Raw genomic sequence first — 18,214 nt, 5'->3', positions numbered from 1 at the left:
TTACTATTCATGTGCTTAACTATGCATAAGAACATGTGAAGCCCTCCCAACATGAAAGCTATTGTTTGGGGAATCTCTAAGGTCAAAGAGCCATCTTGAGACCCACTGATACCTGTTGAACTCAGGGGAATATTAACTTATAAAATACATTATTTTGATAAAATATGCAGCGTGCACACGCATGAAGTGCATATATGGCAACGTGCAGCGTGATATTTTTCTGACTTTGACACAGCATACAGTACATACATGTAATTGGAACCAAAGTCTATTTAGAAAGGGAATTTTCTCCAGGTGTGTTATCCTTAATTCAACAAGAGCTAGAGTTAATCTGCACACTGTAGTAATTGAATTAATTATTTGGAACCTCAAAATAATTTTGAGAGAGCGCTACCCCAATTATTATGAGTTTATACATATGATATGAGCTTTATACAGTTCTCTTAGTGGTGTTGATGGCTATTGCATTGTAGTCTTTGTACATAAACCAGTTGTTCTTAACATGTACAGGGTTCACAGAATGACTCACACTAATTCAGTATATCTTTGTGCAATCCATATCTAACCCTTTATGGCCACAGCTTATCCCAGTCACTGCACTGCTTGACCCCTCACAGGGTCTCATCCCTTCCTGCCAGACTGATTCACCTTCTTCCCCTGCCGGTAAGTGGCCACACATGTCCCCAATGCCTCGGCTCTGAGCATTGCGGGATCATCTGGTGGTTACTACCCCCGTTTCCTGGTTACTGCTGCTACTTGTTGCCGAATCTCAGGATGGCAAATACTGAAACCCTGGGTAGCAACATAGTATATGGAAGAGGGGGTGCAGAGCATGCGGTATATAGTAGGAGCAGTATATGGAGGAGGGAGGTGCCCTGTATAGATGGGGCCCTATATGGAGGGGTATGGGGGTGCAATGTGTATATAGGAGCAGTATATGGTGGTGGGTGCAGTGTACATAGAGTGTGTGTGCATCCTTGGGGGTGATTCAGAGCTGATCATAGATGTGCTAAAATTAGTACATCTAAGATTAGATAATCCGCCCTGCATGTCAGGCCCGAAACCCCCCCCCCTCGCACAGGTGCAACAGTATTGCACGGTGGTGAAGCTTTCGCAACGCCTAGTAACTCCCTGCCTGTGCAGCCTAGCTGCACTGGCAGGTGGATACCTGCCATGTTTTGGGTCGCAACGGCTGCGTGTGATGTGATGCAGTCGCCGCAGCCTGCCCCAGCAACGGTCTGGACACGCCTGCATTGTCCGGACCGCGCCTCCCAAATGGCATTCTAACACCAATGGCACGCCCCCTCCCACCCCACAACCGCCTCTGCCTGTCAATCAGGCAGAGGCGATCTCACCAGTGAAATGCTTTCGCATCTCAATGGGTGCGCACGCACAGTGCGTCCAGAAAAGGATTCAGGGTGCAATCGCTGTTGTAGCAGCGATCGACTCTGAATTAGGCCCCTTGTCCCAAATGGTGCTCTGTCGGCACCCTGCAGTGGCTGCTGGTGCACCACAGAGGTGAGGAGCAGCGTTCGCCTAATTTAACCATAAATGGAAATCAAGCAAAGAGATTGGAAATCCACCCCCCCTCTCTCTCTCTCTCTCTCTCTCTCTCTCCGTCACCCTCTCTCCTTATTCAGCAAGTGTGGAAAAGTCAGATTAAGATTTTTAATTAATTAGCAGCTAGCATCTTCCTGCATGATCATTTTCATTTTCATTTGGTCTGTGTGGTGGCCTCTAGTGGCCCCCGGCGCACATAGCAAAGGTGAGGAGCAGCTAGCCTTTTATTATATAGGATGCATAACTTTATACAAAATTAAACTTATTTACAGTCTTATTCTGTTAAATATACTTCTATTGTTATTTAATACTTATTTCTATGATTTCTTTGTTGCACTTTTCAAATTAAATGTTCTTTGTACACAACTAATTCCCTTCTGTAGCAAATATAGTTATATTATTATCCAATGACCCTTCCATTACTGCTATTTTCTGCAATCCACAGAAAGCAAAAAAAAAAAAGATGACCTTTAGCCTAGGTCAATTAAATGAACTATTCTACTGGACCTGTGAGCTCTTAGATGTTTTGATTAGCACAACCCACATTCCCTGATTTATATAAAATGATTCCTTTTTTCTTCTATTCTTGAGAGCATGAACGAGGTAAAAGGCAAAACTCATAGTTGGGAGAGACATTGGACAGCCCCACTCCCACTGGAGCAACGGAGATCTCCTCAGGGGGGACCGGTGACTTGATGGTAAAGTGTTGAAGCATTGTGGTGACATACAAGAAAATTTCCATAACAGCCAGACTCTTACCAGGACAAATTCTCTTGCCTGCAAAAAATGGAAAATGTGGAGATAAAAGATGATAGAAGTGCTGTATACCTGCCAGTAACACACAGGTGTCTTATACTGTATGCTATTGCAGAAGCAAAGCTTTACATGGCCACATCACCTAGCCATTTTTCAGTTTCTTGTCTATTAGTTGATTCATGCGCAATTCAAAATATGAGCTACCTCCCTTAGACTACAGTAAGTACCGTTCAGAATAATGTACCAAATAGTGTAATATAAATATTTTTTTGTGTACTGTAACACCTTGGGATGGAATTTAAAATGTGCCGTGCATTTAAAAAGGACCTTCTAAGGAACTCTATTTGAGATTTGAAAGGTTCATGTAGGCTATTGTCTTTCCGGGTGGTATTCATGTGACCGCCGGTCAGCTGACCGACAGTCACATGACCTCCTCCACCAGCCCGACGGGTCACTGTCCCGATGGTCGGCATGCCGACCAACAGGGACTATTTCCACTCGTGGGTGTCCACGACACCCATAGAGTGGGAATAGAACCCGTGGCGACTGCAGGTCGCCACCGAGCCCGCAAGGGGCTTGCTGCACTCGCCCCTCCCCGCCGCGATCCCAGCGTCGGTATGCTGCCGGGATCCCGGCATCGGTAAGCTGACCGGCGGTCAGGAGACCGCCGGTCAGCCGTACTACACCCTGTCTTTCCCAATCCAACATTTAGGGAGTCTGTTCTATCAGAATTAGTGCCTGAGTTGAGTGCATGTTTATGCCCTATATATTTAACTTCAACCTGCCTAGCAAAGGAGTGTTGCTATGTTATCCAAGCACAGATAGCAGAGGCAGCGAGAGATAACATTGAGAGATACACAGTGGACACGTTATGAGTAAGAGACTAGTAAGAGCTAGGTGGTATTGGAAAGTGAACAAAAACATTTATCTACGTAGTGGGCCTGCCAAGGCAAAAGATAAAACCTTAATATAGGGCCAAACATGTCAGAGGTTTAAGGAGAAGTGTCACCATATATTTTATAATCTGCTTTTTTATTGCTACATTTTCACACTCTTCTAATATGGAGCACCACAACTCTAATCATCACCAATGCAGCACAGGCTCCGGACTACCATTGTGGTAAAAGAAAGACCTTCAACAGTGCCGCTTGAGATCTCCACCACATTAAGAATGTCAGCAAAGACAAGCCAGGTGGCCACCATCACTTGCTGGACTGGAGAGCAACTTACAAATCAGAGCAACGTCTAGTAATTCAAATTGCTTCAATATTACTCCAGAGGTCTTGTATTCACATTTTACAGTACAACATTATCAACATTATCATCTGGGTCTCAATGTGTTCCTGATTTATTCATTAAGATGGGTTATTTATTGAAACACTCTGGTGCGTGTTGCTATACATATACTGGCACTTATAGTTCCATACTATACTATTAGGGTGGACTTGGTACTTACTGTACATAAATACCCATTCTCATAATGCAGACAGGATTTTTGTTGTTCTAGTATTTGAGGGCCATCTTCTAACAAGCTGCAAAATGTGTTTAATTTTTAAAATCATATGCACATATTATATTTGTCATTATTTTATTAGTATTTATGTGATATCAAGTATCAATCAACTTTTTATTGTTCATTGTATTATACTTTTTATTAGTATTACATTTATTGTGACAGTTATGTATATTTCGGCCTTATTAAATATTATGGGGCAGACTTATCAATGAGTTACAGTATATTCTTGTTATCACTCGCTACAAATGATAAATGGTGCTCCAGCCAATTAGCTTCTGTCATTTTTCAAACACATGACAGTTAGGAGCTGATTGGCTCGAGCACCATTTATCATTCATAATGAGTGATAACATGAATATCCCTCATTGATAAATCTGACCTTATTTTTGTTTGCATTAGTGCTAAGCCGCAATCTATCAATTCAATCTGTTTAGTGAGTCAGGCTGTGAAGCTGAGAACTTGAACACAATGGCCCTCATTCCGAGTTGTTCGCTCGCTAGCTGCTTTTAGCAGCCATGCAAACGCTAAGCCGCCGCCCTCTGGGAGTGTATCTTAGCTTAGCAGAAGTGTGAACAAAAGGATCGCAGCGCTGCTACAAAAAAAGATTGTGCCGTTTCTGAGTAGCTCTAGACGTACTCCTAGCTTGCGATCACTGCAGACTATTTAGTTCCTGTTTTGACGTCACGAACACGCCCTGCGTTCACCCAGCCACGCCTACGTTTCCCCAGCCACTCCTGCGTTTTTATCTTACACACCTGCGTTTTAACAAAGCTAAATATTTATCTTATTAAATACACGTTAAAGGTTAAAGAACACAGTACGCAATTGGCGCAAAAAGTACCGCAAGGGTACTCCCTTAACTATACCTTAAGGAATGTACTTATACTGTAAACCTCTGTGTAGTGGTAGAGTGTAAATGCAACACAGTGTAACCTTATTAACTTCAAAGCTGTTTGAGCGTCACCGACGCTCTGAGAGTACTTAACACTATAAGAAATACACAGATACCTGGGCTTAGGGTCTAACGCCTTATATATATATTATGGATGGTATGCTTGCAAAAGAATAATACAATACAATTATACACTACAATATAACATAGACTACCTAACCAGATAACTACACAGGAAATACAATACAATACAATACTATTTAAGGGAAAATAAGAGAGAAAGAGGGGAAGAGAGAGAGAGAGAGAGAGAGAAATGGCTCACAATAACAAGAAGATCAATATGATTGCAGAGAAGCTTACACATGTGAGGAACAATCGCTGCGCAGTTATTCAATGCTGAGAATCTTTGTGGAGAAAATACTTGACCTTACCCATACTGGCTGTCCCTATTTACACAACCCTACAATACCGCATGGGACAGAAGCTAGACTCCATTTTGAGAAAACTCCCATGAAGACTGCAACACATGGTTGAAAGGGGGAGGGGAAAACACCCGGCAGCAGCCATTTTAGATTTGCAGGTCCAAACACATGGCACTCTCTACTACACCACAATCACATAGCAGAAGACACAAGACTCCATTTTATTCCAAAATGTCCAAGCCTCAGAACAATGCATATGTTCTGATTTTACAATTCCAAACCATCTAAATCACCTTTCACAATTTCAATCCAACTTCCTAGAACCATCTTATTCACTTTCACATTCCAAACAACTTCAGTATCTCAATAACCAGAGCATATTCATCACAAGACCAGATCACAATGTAACCACACATCTCAGCCTGCCATTGCTACCAGCACATGTTCAAACGTAACTGCATGGTGGTATTTATGATTAACAAGATATATTATAACTAACCAGCACAATCTATTTTAAATCACCATAGGCAAACAAATACCACAAATACTATGCTACAGATTGTCTACTGTTCCAATTCATCACAGACTTCACAGAGTGTCAACACAAACACCCAACAATCACACAACCAAGTTACAATATCCTATGTAATCCAGCACCATTGACCTTAAAGCAATCTATCTAGATTTCCTTATCTAGCCATGTGAATTCAATACTTAGCCTTTAGTTTGTAGGTCAGTCCTGGGGATGTAGCCTCCATGCTGCTGGGTGCCAGGTAGCTGTGTGAGTGAGTGAGTGAGTGAGTGAGTGAGTGAGTGAGTGAGCCCTGTGATCTCCAGTGGGTATATCATACCCTCATTCCAGCTCTGGGGGTGTGTCAACAACAAGATGTGTGTGTGTGTCCCTCACAGCATGTGAGCCAGCTGCATCAATGGCCTTGGTTATGCAAAACAATGGGTGATGACCAACACATTCCTGTCTTGTGGGAAGCTATTGTTTGGCGAATACTATCTCACTGTCTACTCTCAGTTGAGACTGACATCTCAGCAATCATTCTTCTGGAGACAAATCCTAACCCATTGGTAAACACAGGTGTTGGCCCTCCTCATTGAGTCTCAAAGCTCAGTGTAATTAAAGGCTATTGTACTCCGTCTGCGGGAAAGATACTGATTCGGAATACAATTAATCTTCAATTACTATTCCTGTGCTTACCTATGCATAACACCATGTGAAGCCCTCACAACATGCAAACTATTGTTTGGGGGATCTCTAAGGTCAAAGAGCCATTTGAGACCCACTGATACCTGTTGGACTCAGGGGGATATTAACTTATAAAATACATTATATGGTTGAATTATGTAACGATTGAGTCGCACGCTGGGCACACAGAAACTCTACCGTAAATGCGCATACAGTGCGCCTGCGGGTGCACGTAACAGCGGGTATGCGCACGCACGGGAGAGCGCTCGCATGCGCAGCGCGGACATGTATGAGGTGCAAATATGGCAGTGTGCATAGTGATATTTTTCTGACTTTGACAGTTTATACACACACTCCCCGAAAACGGTCAGTTACCACCCAGAAACACCCACTTCCTGTCAATCACTCTGCGACCAGCAGTGCGACTGAAAAGCGCCGCTAGAGCTTGTGTAAAACTGCATCGGCTTTTGTGAAAGTACGTCACACGTGTGCATTGAGCCGCATACGTATGCGCAGAAGTACCGATTTATAGCCTGATCGCTGCGCTGCGAACAACGGCAGATAGCTATCAACTCGGAATGAGGGCTAATACCAAGTCTCAGTGCCATGTAACTCGTGTAATGCTCCATTGCCTAGTGAATGGAGTACCTAAAATTGAGAAAAGTCTAGACATACTTGTACCTGAATATTGAAGACAATGAGCGCCACTAAGAAGACTTTGAAGAGACTGCAATGACTAAATTGGTCAGTAATTGTTCACAACTAATTCTAAAGGACTATTCACTTCTGATTTCCCTGGACCTGCAGCAGTAGATGCTGTTGACCACTCACCTCTCATACAAACTACATTTTCTAGGTCTTTAGGACATTGCCCTGTCCTGATTTTTATCCTGCTTACTAAATAATTGTTTCAGTGTTTTCTTCTCTAGATCGAGTTCCTTTCTGCTTCCTCTATCATTCTGCTTCCTCAGTGTGTTACATTTTGAAGGCTAGGGGAAAGTCTCGTTGTGAGAGTGATGGTATTCCGCACAGTTGGGGCAGTGTAAAAAAAGTAGAAAGTTGGAGTGGGAGCAGGTAGAGATTGTGGATGAGAAATATGCATATCTTGTGCAGAGGGGCGCACCTAGAGAGGAGGAGGGCCGTGTGCAAGCTCTGTCTGGGCCTCCTACCTAGCTGAAGACAGTGCTGTAACTCTGGGCACTAGGGTCACTAGGGGACGCTGGCGCTGTCCCAGAGTCTAGAGCACATGTGCAAGTCTCTGGGAAAATGGTGCGGAGGCCATTTACCCAGTGATATTCCTCCTGCACATGTGTGAAACACTGGAAAAATGTCCGCCATGCCATATTCCCAATGATTTCTGCAATGCCGCTGCTGCACCGCGGGACTCCAGAGGGTAAGTATTGAAAATAATAGAGGCAGGTTGTGCTGTGTGGGCCCTCCTGGACACCGGAGACTCTTGTGCACCCCACACACTGCACACATTATAAATATGCCAGTGCTTGTGCAGAGCAGAAAGGTTAAGTTTAGAGAAATTTTGAGATCAGTGGAGCGATGTATGTTTGGCAGTGACGTGCGGGGAGGTTAGTCAGGTGAGACAGAGCCTTTCCTGTGATACTTATGTGTACACCAGTGCTTTGACTACATAATGTATATGAAAAATACAGAGAATACATTACAAATATCTTCTTTGTATTACTCTAATAATTTTTATAGTCAAAACTCTGGAGTGAAAAGTCTATGGCAGGTGAGTGCAGCCTGTGTGAGGGGAAGAGAGTGCAGCGTGCGCATCTCCTGCCCCTCAATGCTCAGTGAAGTCCGGGCTCCGGCTGTGATGGCAGCGTAAATCTCAAATGAGGCGATGGTTCGTTAGTCAATCAGAGCTCGCGGCCCACTGTGTGGCATTTTTGTATCTGGCACTGTGGGGCATTTGTGTGTCTGGCACTGTGGGGCATTTGTGTGTCTGGCACTGTGGGGCATTTGTGTATCTGGTACTGTGGGGCATATGTGTATCTGGCACTGTGGTGGAATTTGTGTATCTAGCACTCTGGGGCATATGTGTATCTAGCACTGTGGGAGCATATCAGGCACTGTAGGAGCATATCTGGCACTGCTGGGGGCATATGTGTATCTAGCACGGTGGGGCCATATGTGTATCTGGCCGCCCATATGTGTATCATGCCCCCATTTTCATTGGCCACGGCCCATGTGGCATGCGTCCACACCCATTTTTGGCACAAGCGCCTTAGGCACGCGCACACTGTACCACTAAGTCATTTTTTCTACTTGCACCACTGCTTTCCGCACATCTCTGATCGAAATTCACCAAATTTCCAGCAGTATAAACTGCTGCACCTGTGTATAATGTGGCTCATATATTGTGTGTAAATCTGGCTCTGGTACCAGCCAGTGCCTTCTCAGCCATTTACCTCACCGCACATCCCTGTGTATTGTTGATGTATATGTAAGTAGAAGTATATTACAGTGGATTTGGTAAAATGCAGAAAACCAATGTAAGGATTGCCACAGCAGAGCAATAGAAAAGAACATTTTGCAAGAGAAACCAAGCATTTAAACTAGATTGTAGAGGTGAAAGTCTAGTTGAGGAAGACCAGTGATGAAGCTATTGCAATAACACATGTGGGAAATAATGAGTGCTTTAATGAAAGTTTTTGCAGCGGCTTTTTTGAGATATAAGAGTATTCTTGATATGATTCTTAGATATGCTGTGGCATAACTCCCAGAGACGGTGGAAGAACAGACTTCTGGGCTCCAGTTGTCAGGGGGGGTGGGGTGGGCAAGGAGGAAAGACCAAGGGAAATGCTGAATTAGACCAGGGGGTAAATTTACTAAGATGGGAGTTCTGTTTAAGATGGGATGTTGCCCATAGCAACCAATCAGATTTCAGGTATTATCTTCTAGAAGGTGCTAGATAAATGAGAAGTAGAATCTGATTGGTTGCTATGGGCAACATCCCATCTTAAATAGAACTCCCATCTTAGTAAATTTACCCCCAGATCTTTCTCCAGTCATGTCATAGTGATTAGCTACAGTCACTGCTGACTGCTGTCCTTGCTCACAAGCCCCCTTTAAAAATTATATAAGATCCCAATTGCACCTGTTTATGTAAAAGCAGCTTCAATGGAGCACTATAAATGACACATAAATAAATATATATAATGAAACGCTGTGAAAAGAATATTTTGTTAATACCAGTAAAGTTTACAGCTCTTTTATGAAAGAGTGTTGTGAATGTCCGGAAAGAAGGAGCGGTTTTTATTAGGATTCCAGTAGGTGCCTCAGTGGGGGTTGTTTAGTAGCAGGTAATGGCTAGCTAGCTGACCCTGAATACCTTGTTTGGTTGATGAATACACCACTTGCGGCTGGTCTCCGTAAGCCCTTTGTAGTGCCCTTGAGCTGAAGAGTTTGGAATGTGTCATAGCAGATCAAAGTGTGTATATACTGTAGTGAGTTATGCAGTACAAATTCATACAAGATACACGTACTAGCATAATATTCAGACTGCATCAAGCCCCAACTGTTCAAGCATTCTGTGCAATCTAAACACTTCACTTAATATTATCAAATTCCCAATATTATCTAATTGTATTTACCTCCTTAAGATATTTTACCCTTTTACACAACCTCACTCGTAATGTCAATTTATTCTCTTTCTATGCTCACATAACGCTCTGACCCTCATTGCCTATCTATTTATATGCAACATTTTTTGTTGCTACAGTATGTTTATGGTGTTTATGGAGGGTTCTGGAACTATATACTGTAAATCAATTTTAATAAATAAAGTAAATTAATACATGCATAATGATTTCAATAAAAGAATGTGCGAACAATGGAATGTGACTACAACAGGTGCGCTTGAATTCAGTGTGCCACCAGACTGCTAAATGCCAAAATGGGAGGAATCCCCTCACCTCCACCACAATATATAGAAGAAGAAAAAAGAAATGGTATAACTTATCCGGCGCTACTGCCTTGTAGAAGCATTTCCAAACAGTAGCGCCAGATAAGTTATACCATTTCTTTTTTTTCTTCAATAAAAGAATGAACTTTATCAAAGAGTCAGCACCCTTTCTCAGAAGCTTTGTATTAAAGTGAGACCATGGTAATTGAAAATAAAGGTTGAATCCACTTGCAACCCCATTTCACTAGTGCTTTTATGCAACTAATGTATCTGAGATATGTGTTTTATTATTACATGTAGACTGTTTTTAAAGGTCACCAAGTGGGTTCATTAGATGCTGCTAGAATGTCTCCTAAAACAGCTACTTTGTTAAAGTAATTTTGATATTCAGCAGTCGGAGCCACCCTGAGATGTTTTACCTACAACTGACATAAGACTCTGCAGGACTAGTCAGTCTAAAGCATGAAGTCTCTTAAAAAGACTGTAGTGGGCTTTCTTGAGATTCATTGATACTAAAATGATCATGCTGTTTGCCTGGTAAAGTGGATACCAATGTGTTTATACCCAAAGTCAAGCTAGACTGGCTGCAGATGAACCCCACAGTGTTCTTACAACTACATAAACAATATAGGAAGGATGGATGACAGTAATTTGGTAATATTTTGGTAAGATAAAGTGGCATCATTAAGGGCCACTACCATGGTAGAGTTATGGGGAAAATATTTTGGATGGGGCCTAGAGCTCTGAAAACAGTTTGCATTCAGACACCATTCACTGTGCTGTATTTAGTAGAAAAACATTCACAGCTGAGATGGAACCATATTTTTTAAAGTAGCAGTGATACGTGCAGAAACAGAACAAACATCCTGCAGGACTAAAAAGCGGCAATTGCAGGAGCTGTTCCAGCTACCAGAAGGAACCTTTGCCCCAGTGAATACTAAGAAAGCACTTACTGTATTGCCTCATTAATAGAATCCAGTGAGAAAGGGACAGCAGTTACAAAGATGCAGAAGAAATGCCATGTCCGAGCAGGAATGCATCAGATATGGGATCTTTGAGAGTGGGGTACCAGTGACTACAGCCTTCTTTATGAAACAAGTGGCAGCACTGAGCCCAAGTGCAAGAGTGGTGCCAATGTGCCACCCATAACTTCAGCTTCCAAAAACTCAGGGGAAAATTATGGACTCTGGGTTAGCTGTGATACAAGGATGTGCCGACTTCCAATTAATCAGCCAACAATATTAACCTACATTTGTGCATTTTATGATGGCTGTAATGGGATTAAGGAGGCAGAATGGCTTCAAAGCGTATCATGTTGATCTCTGGAAGGGTGTCATGCACTGAACCCATTGTCATATATGACGATGCCCAGTGAGCACGGTGTTACTGCTGACTGTAATGATTATGACTGCAGATGACAAAACATTGGACGTTACGCTAATGTGACTTGTGCCATTAGTGGAATTCTCACAGAGCTTTCACTGACAAACTCAATTTGTTATATTATCCAGGAAATTAGCAATACAATACACTAATAAACACAAATTTATCATTCTATAGATCCAATAAATTGGGACTACTACATCATTGTTTCTATCCACATCTCATTTATATTCATGCCTACCACTTATTTGTCATGTAAATTTCTAATCGCTTGCCAAAACTCTGACAACCGGTGGAACAGGAGCTTGCATATGCGGGATCGGTATCTACTGAGCATCAATTGTACCATCCACCCTCTAAAAACAGTGGTCAGTTCTGCAGAAGCAGGGTTATTCTCACCTGCTGAAAATTGCATCAGGCAATTGGTCTTCTTAAAATTCCCATTTTCTTCCAGAAAGTTATTTGGGTTAAATTCTTTTGGCTTATTGAATTGGGTCTCATCATAGTGTACGCCTGCCAGTAGTGCGAGGAACATGGTTCCCTGGTGATGTGAAGGAATTAGAAGAAATAACTAGATAGCATCTTTTATTTTTTATTTTATTACATTTTACAAATGAATTTTTACCTTTGGGAATGTATAATTCCGAATCTGGGTGTCCTTGATCAGCTCATGAGGAAGACTCATTGGCGATACATTAGCATATCTCTGAACCTCATGTATAAAAGCTTCAGTATAAGGCATAATATGTCTGTCTTCATAATTCGGGGAACGACAACCAATGACATTGTCTACTTCTTGGTAGACCTTTTCTACAGAGAAAGAAGATTACTTGACAATCTTTAAAGGAATTCATTCTTGTGTGGAAAACCCTTTCAAAAGTAAGTGATCACTACTTGGTACTTACCTGCCACATCAGGGTGTTTCAGGAGAAGTAAAAAGAAGAAAGAGAGTGTATTGCCCACTGTTTCTGTCCCGGCAAAGATCAAGATCAAGACACTCATCACCAACGTGTTGTGGTTATAGTAGAAGGCACTGTTTTTCTCCTCCTGTAGTGGGAATAACAATTTGGATTTTGGAAAAAAGTGATGGTATAAAGATGAGTTTTATAGATCAAATCAATTACTCAGAGCAGAGGTTGCCAAGTTCTACCATTATAGTCAATTTTTTAAGGATATCGATGCTCAAGGCCCGATGGCTAAATCAAATTGACTGAGGTACTAATAAAGTCACCTGTGTTCAACCATGGATATCCTTAAAACCTGACCTGTAATGACGAAGTTTGGGAATCTCTGACTCAGAGGTTTTGGAGTAGTAGGAAGTATTACTTACTGTAGGGAATCTTCCAAATCCAAACAATGTTGAGAACCTACTTTAATCTGTAGGTGTATAGTCAATCTAAAAGGCACACCATTCAACTGAAAACCTACTATATGAAGAGAGGCACACTACCTATCCAACCATACTGGCATTACCATAACAGTATTAACATTTGTAAACATACATTTTGAATCTACAAAACATGCATTTTATATATTAAGGCCAGTGAACATATTAAAATCATTAAATTAAAATCATTAAAATTATAAAATGAAAATCATATATTAAGCACACCATAACGCTAATCTCAGATGCATTAAGTTAATATAATGAGCCTGATTCTGAAATGGGAGTAAAGCATAAAAGAGCAAGTACTGTAACTTTCACAGGCTCTTTAAGAGAGGAGGAGTCTCGTGGGCAGCCTCCTCTGCTCAAGCCTCCTCCTCTCTGCTGGCAGAGCCGAGAGTCTGAGCCCTAGAGGGCTCAGACTCTAATTCGCATTTGCAACTCTCCGGGAATATGGCGCAGTGGCCACTTTCCCAGCAATTTCTCTACTGCGCATGCCCAGAACTCTGTACAAATGGCCGCTGCACCGTTTTCACAGCGATTTAATAGTGCTGACATTGGCGTGGGACTCTGAAGGGGAGAGCTTTAAAAAAAAAAGGGTTTGCGGTGTGGCACCCCCCCCTGGACTTGGGGGCCCATGTGCACACCAGTGGTAACTTTGCACCTGGGCAAAACCATGTTGCACTGCTGATTGGGCAGATTTAAAATGTGTAGATAGATAGGCAGCTGTGTAAAAATACAGCTGACCAACATTCCAGCATTTACTCCCAACTCAGGTGCAGGTGCTAATTCACCATTCAAAAAACCCACCAAACACTTATATATATATATTATATACAGTATATATATATATATATATATATATTATACTGGGAGCTCAGCACTCACCTTAGTCTCACCTTAGTAAGCTCACTCACCTCCTCTCAATACATCAGTACATAGATTAATGTATTTATTTATGTACTGATGTATTGAGGTGAGTGACCTTACTAAGGTGAGTGTTGGGCTCTCAGTATAATATTATGTAAGCAATGTGGTCACAGGCCCGAGAGTGGTGAGTGCAGGTGTGCAACCCACTCCTGGGTATGGTGAGTGCGGTGGTTTCCTGTATGTGTATATATATATATATATATATATATATATATGTAATGTGTTTATATTGATTATTTACAGAGTGCCTATTTGACCATTTCACTATATATAGTATGGCATGGACAGCATGATTCCATAAGAGGATAATGTGGAACAGCAGGTTTTTGCAGGATTGAGCAGTAGCAACAAGTCTGATGGAATCCAGTCCGGGTTTTAGCTGAGTCTCTTGTAAGCCACAGCTGGGCTAATAACTTCAACTTGTCTATTGCCTTTAAAAATGTGTTTGTTTTAGTAGGTCATGGCTCCTGGTGCCAGCAAATGGCCAGGCGAAAGATGGGAGTTGTGGTTACGTTAGGAGCAATTTGCAATATGCACTGTTTGTGATTACCAGAACTTGGAATGTTATACTGCTGTCTTAAGAACTGCCTGTAAAACCTGACCCGCAAAACCTGCAAGTAAAGCTATATCCTGCCTGAGGTGGAAATAAAGTGTGTTGTATTATACTCTATGTGATTCCTGTCACTATACATACAGTATCTATATCAGGGAAGTGCGATGGGGTTAATGGCTTAGGGGCACTGGCTAGTATCAGAGCCAGATTTGCACAGCCTCACCTGCTACCGACTTTTAACTCCCGAGTTTCGACTATAAAAATTATTATAATAATAATAATAATACAAATAAGATACTTCTAATATACTCTTTGTATTTTTCATATACTTTATATAGTCAAAACTCTGGCATATACAGTATGTTAGTACGACAGAAAAGTTTCTGCCTCACCTCACCGCACGTCACTGATTTTATATATATATATATATATATATGTGTGTGTGTGTGTTTGTTTGTATATATATATATATATATATATATATATACTACTGTACATTATTTCATGCAATTGATTGATACCCACATTCAGTGCTACAGTATGTTTTTGGTTTGATTTCATTTAGAAACACCTCTTTACTGGTACAACTATGGTTGATGTGGTAACAGTATTATTATACAGAGTGAGGCAAAAAAAAAAAAAAAAAAACCTTCCAGATTTTAATGGCATGGTACTGTAAATGCTATTCAAAATGTTAGTACATAATCTAAAAGTCCATGGGATACTGTACAGTCTATTTTCAATAAGTTTTGAATATGAAATCGTACAGATGCCTTCATTTCTGATACACATTTGTAGGCAATTTCTCATCATTCAGTGGGTCATTTCCAGAGTTATCACTACAGTTTCTTGACAAAGCTCACTTTCATTTGTCTGGCTCTGTTAACAAGCAGCATTTTCATTACTGGGAAGAAAATAATCCTCATCCGCTTCATGAGAGGCCTCTACACAGCCAACGGGGCCATCTGAAAGCTGAGGTCTACAAACATCGATCGTGAACCATTCATGAACTGAAGACTGCTATACACCATAAAATGACAATATGATATTAAAAACCAATTGAAAATAAACTGTATTCCATGCACTTTTAGATTATGTACTAACATTTGAATAGTATTTACCATGCCTTTTTTGTTAACCTTTAAAATCTGGGATTTTTTTTTTTTTTTGCCCCACCCTGTGCTAGTTTTTTTTTTTAATCTAATAGCACCATGAAGCGTGGTCTGTGTTATTTATACCACTAAACCCTTTATTTTGTATACTGTCTTCATTGTTCCTATAAATCCTGTGGGATATTCTTTTATAATTTCTTGAAGTGATACAAGGTTTAATCAAATTTAAAGCCCTGATACACCTTATGGGACTTACTCTTAGCAGAGTTGCAATGTAGATTAATAAGAAGAAGTATATCTGAAAATAAATAACCTATATTACCGAGGCATGAGTCAACTGCTGTAATTGGCTACTCATGTATATACCTCATGTGTATAAGGGAGTGATGTATCAACATAGAATTTGAATTTGACGGCAGATAAGAACCACTTGGCAATCTAGTCTGCCCCCCTTTTTTTTTTTTTTTTTTTACATTATTTTTATCTCAAACCTTGTTTGATCCTTATTTCTTTGTAAGGATATCCTTATGTCTATCCCATGCATGTTTAAATTGCTCTACTGTCTTAGCCTCTACCTCCTCTGATGGGAGGCTATTCCACTTGTCCACTACCCTTTCTGTGAAGTCATTTTTCCTCAAATTTCCCCTGAACCTCCCCCCCTCCAGTCTCAGTGCATGTCCTCGTGTCCTATTGCTTCTCTTCATTTGGAGAATGTTTCCCTCCTGGACTTTGTTAAAACCCTGGATATATTTCAAAGTTTCGATCATGTCCCCCTCTCACCCTTCTCTGCTCCAAACTATACATATTGAGATTTCTTAGTCTTTCTGAGTATGTTTTGTGATGTAGGCCATGCACCATTTTAGTTGCCCTTCTTTGTACAGTTTCTAATGTATTAATATACTTTTGAAGATATGGCCTCCAGAATTGAACACAGTATTCTAGATGAGGACGTACCAATTACCTATACAGTGGCATTATTACTTCTTTCTTTCTGCTGCTGCTGATTCCTCTCCCAATGCAGCCAAGCATCTGACTAGCCTTCCTCATTGCTTTGTTACATTTCTTACCTGCCTTTAAGTTACCTGAAATAATGACTCCTAGATCCCTTTCCTCCTCAGTAGTTTCCGGTATAGTGCTATTAATACTATATTTAGCCTTTGGATTTTTGAGACCCAAGAGCATGATTTTACATTTTTTGGCATTAAACTGTAATTTCCACACTCTTGACCATTCCTCTAGTCTACCTATATCCTCAATCATTTGTTTTACCCCACCTGGTGTGTCTACCCTGTTGCATACCTTTTTGTCATCTGCAAAAGGCATACTTTCCCTTAAATGCCATTTGCAATGTCACCAATGAAGATATTAAAAAGCACTGGTCCAAGGACAGATCCCTGGGGTACTCCACTGGTAACATTTCCCTCCTGTGAATGCACTCCAGACGTCTAAAAAGAACAAGTGGAGAGGTCGCTGATATCTAACTTTCAACTTCTAACTATCATTTAGCAAGAAAATTCTATTAAATGATACCTAGAAGCTGATTGGTTGCCATGGGCAAGTCATTCTATTTTTTAAGCTGTACAAGAACCAAGTCTTGTGTCTTGTCAGCCACAGTAGCGGCTCTTGCCACGGGCAAGCAGGCTTTTTGCCCGGGGGCGCCATTACCCTAATGGCGCCACCGCCACCTTGGCAAGAGCTGCTACTCCTGACCCCCTCTACTCGGCTGCAGCATGCGCAATGGGCTGTGTGGGCTCCCACTGCAGCCGGCGTTGCTGATTGATGCTAGAGGTCATAATTGACCCCTAGTGTCAGTGCAGCGCTGCTATGGGAGAGATGGCCAGAGACAGCAGCAGCTGCGGCAGTGGTCTGGAAGCAGAAGTGGGGCTGGTAAGTATTGTTTTTTGTTTGTTTATCTTGTTAGCAAGTGGCGCTACTACAGGGTGCACAACTACAGGGGGCACTACTACAGGGGGCACTGCTATGGGGAGCAAATCAACAGGGGCACCGCTACTAGGGGCATTACTACAGGGGGCACAGCTACTGGGGGCAAATCTACAGGGGGCACAGCTACTAGGGGCACAACTACAGGGGGCACATACTGGGGGCACTACTACAGGAGGCTCTGCTACAGGGGGCACAGCTTCTGGGGGCCAATCTACTGGGGGCACTGCTACAGGGGGCACAGCTACTGGGGCAAATTTACTGGGGGCACAGCTACTGGGGGCACTACTACAGGGGGCACAGCTTCTGGGGGCACATCTACTGGGGGCACATCTACTGGGGGCACATCTACTGGGGGCACAGCTGCTGGGGACACAGCTGCTGGGGGCACAAATACTGGTGGCACAGCTACACAAGGTCTAGAACTGGCCCTGGTCAGCCATCAACATAAATGTAATATTGACAACTGGCTAATCTAGTATGGTATACAGCCATATAAACATATGCTATAAGTGTATTTTGTGGGGCAAAATTTGTACAAAATACTTAGAGATTCATGGACCATGACATATATACAACTACTATTGCTGGGCATACACAGGCAGATAAAATGCCTGTCAGACATTTTATCTGCCGCTGCAGATA

The 18,214-nt window shown here is 41.8% G+C and overlaps 1 pseudogene; it reads right to left on the bottom strand.

Annotated features, from left to right (window-relative positions):
- Window positions 1–2,140: 2,140 nt before the first annotated feature.
- Window positions 2,141–18,214, bottom strand: part of LOC134949878 (cytochrome P450 2F2-like) — a 59,415-nt pseudogene continuing 43,341 nt past the window's right edge.

Source organism: Pseudophryne corroboree, chromosome 8 (genome assembly GCF_028390025.1).
Source record: "Pseudophryne corroboree isolate aPseCor3 chromosome 8, aPseCor3.hap2, whole genome shotgun sequence".
Taxonomy (NCBI): Eukaryota; Metazoa; Chordata; class Amphibia; order Anura; family Myobatrachidae; genus Pseudophryne; species Pseudophryne corroboree.
Note: the sequence above shows the minus strand (reverse complement) of the source record. Positions and strands in the feature narration are given on the sequence as shown.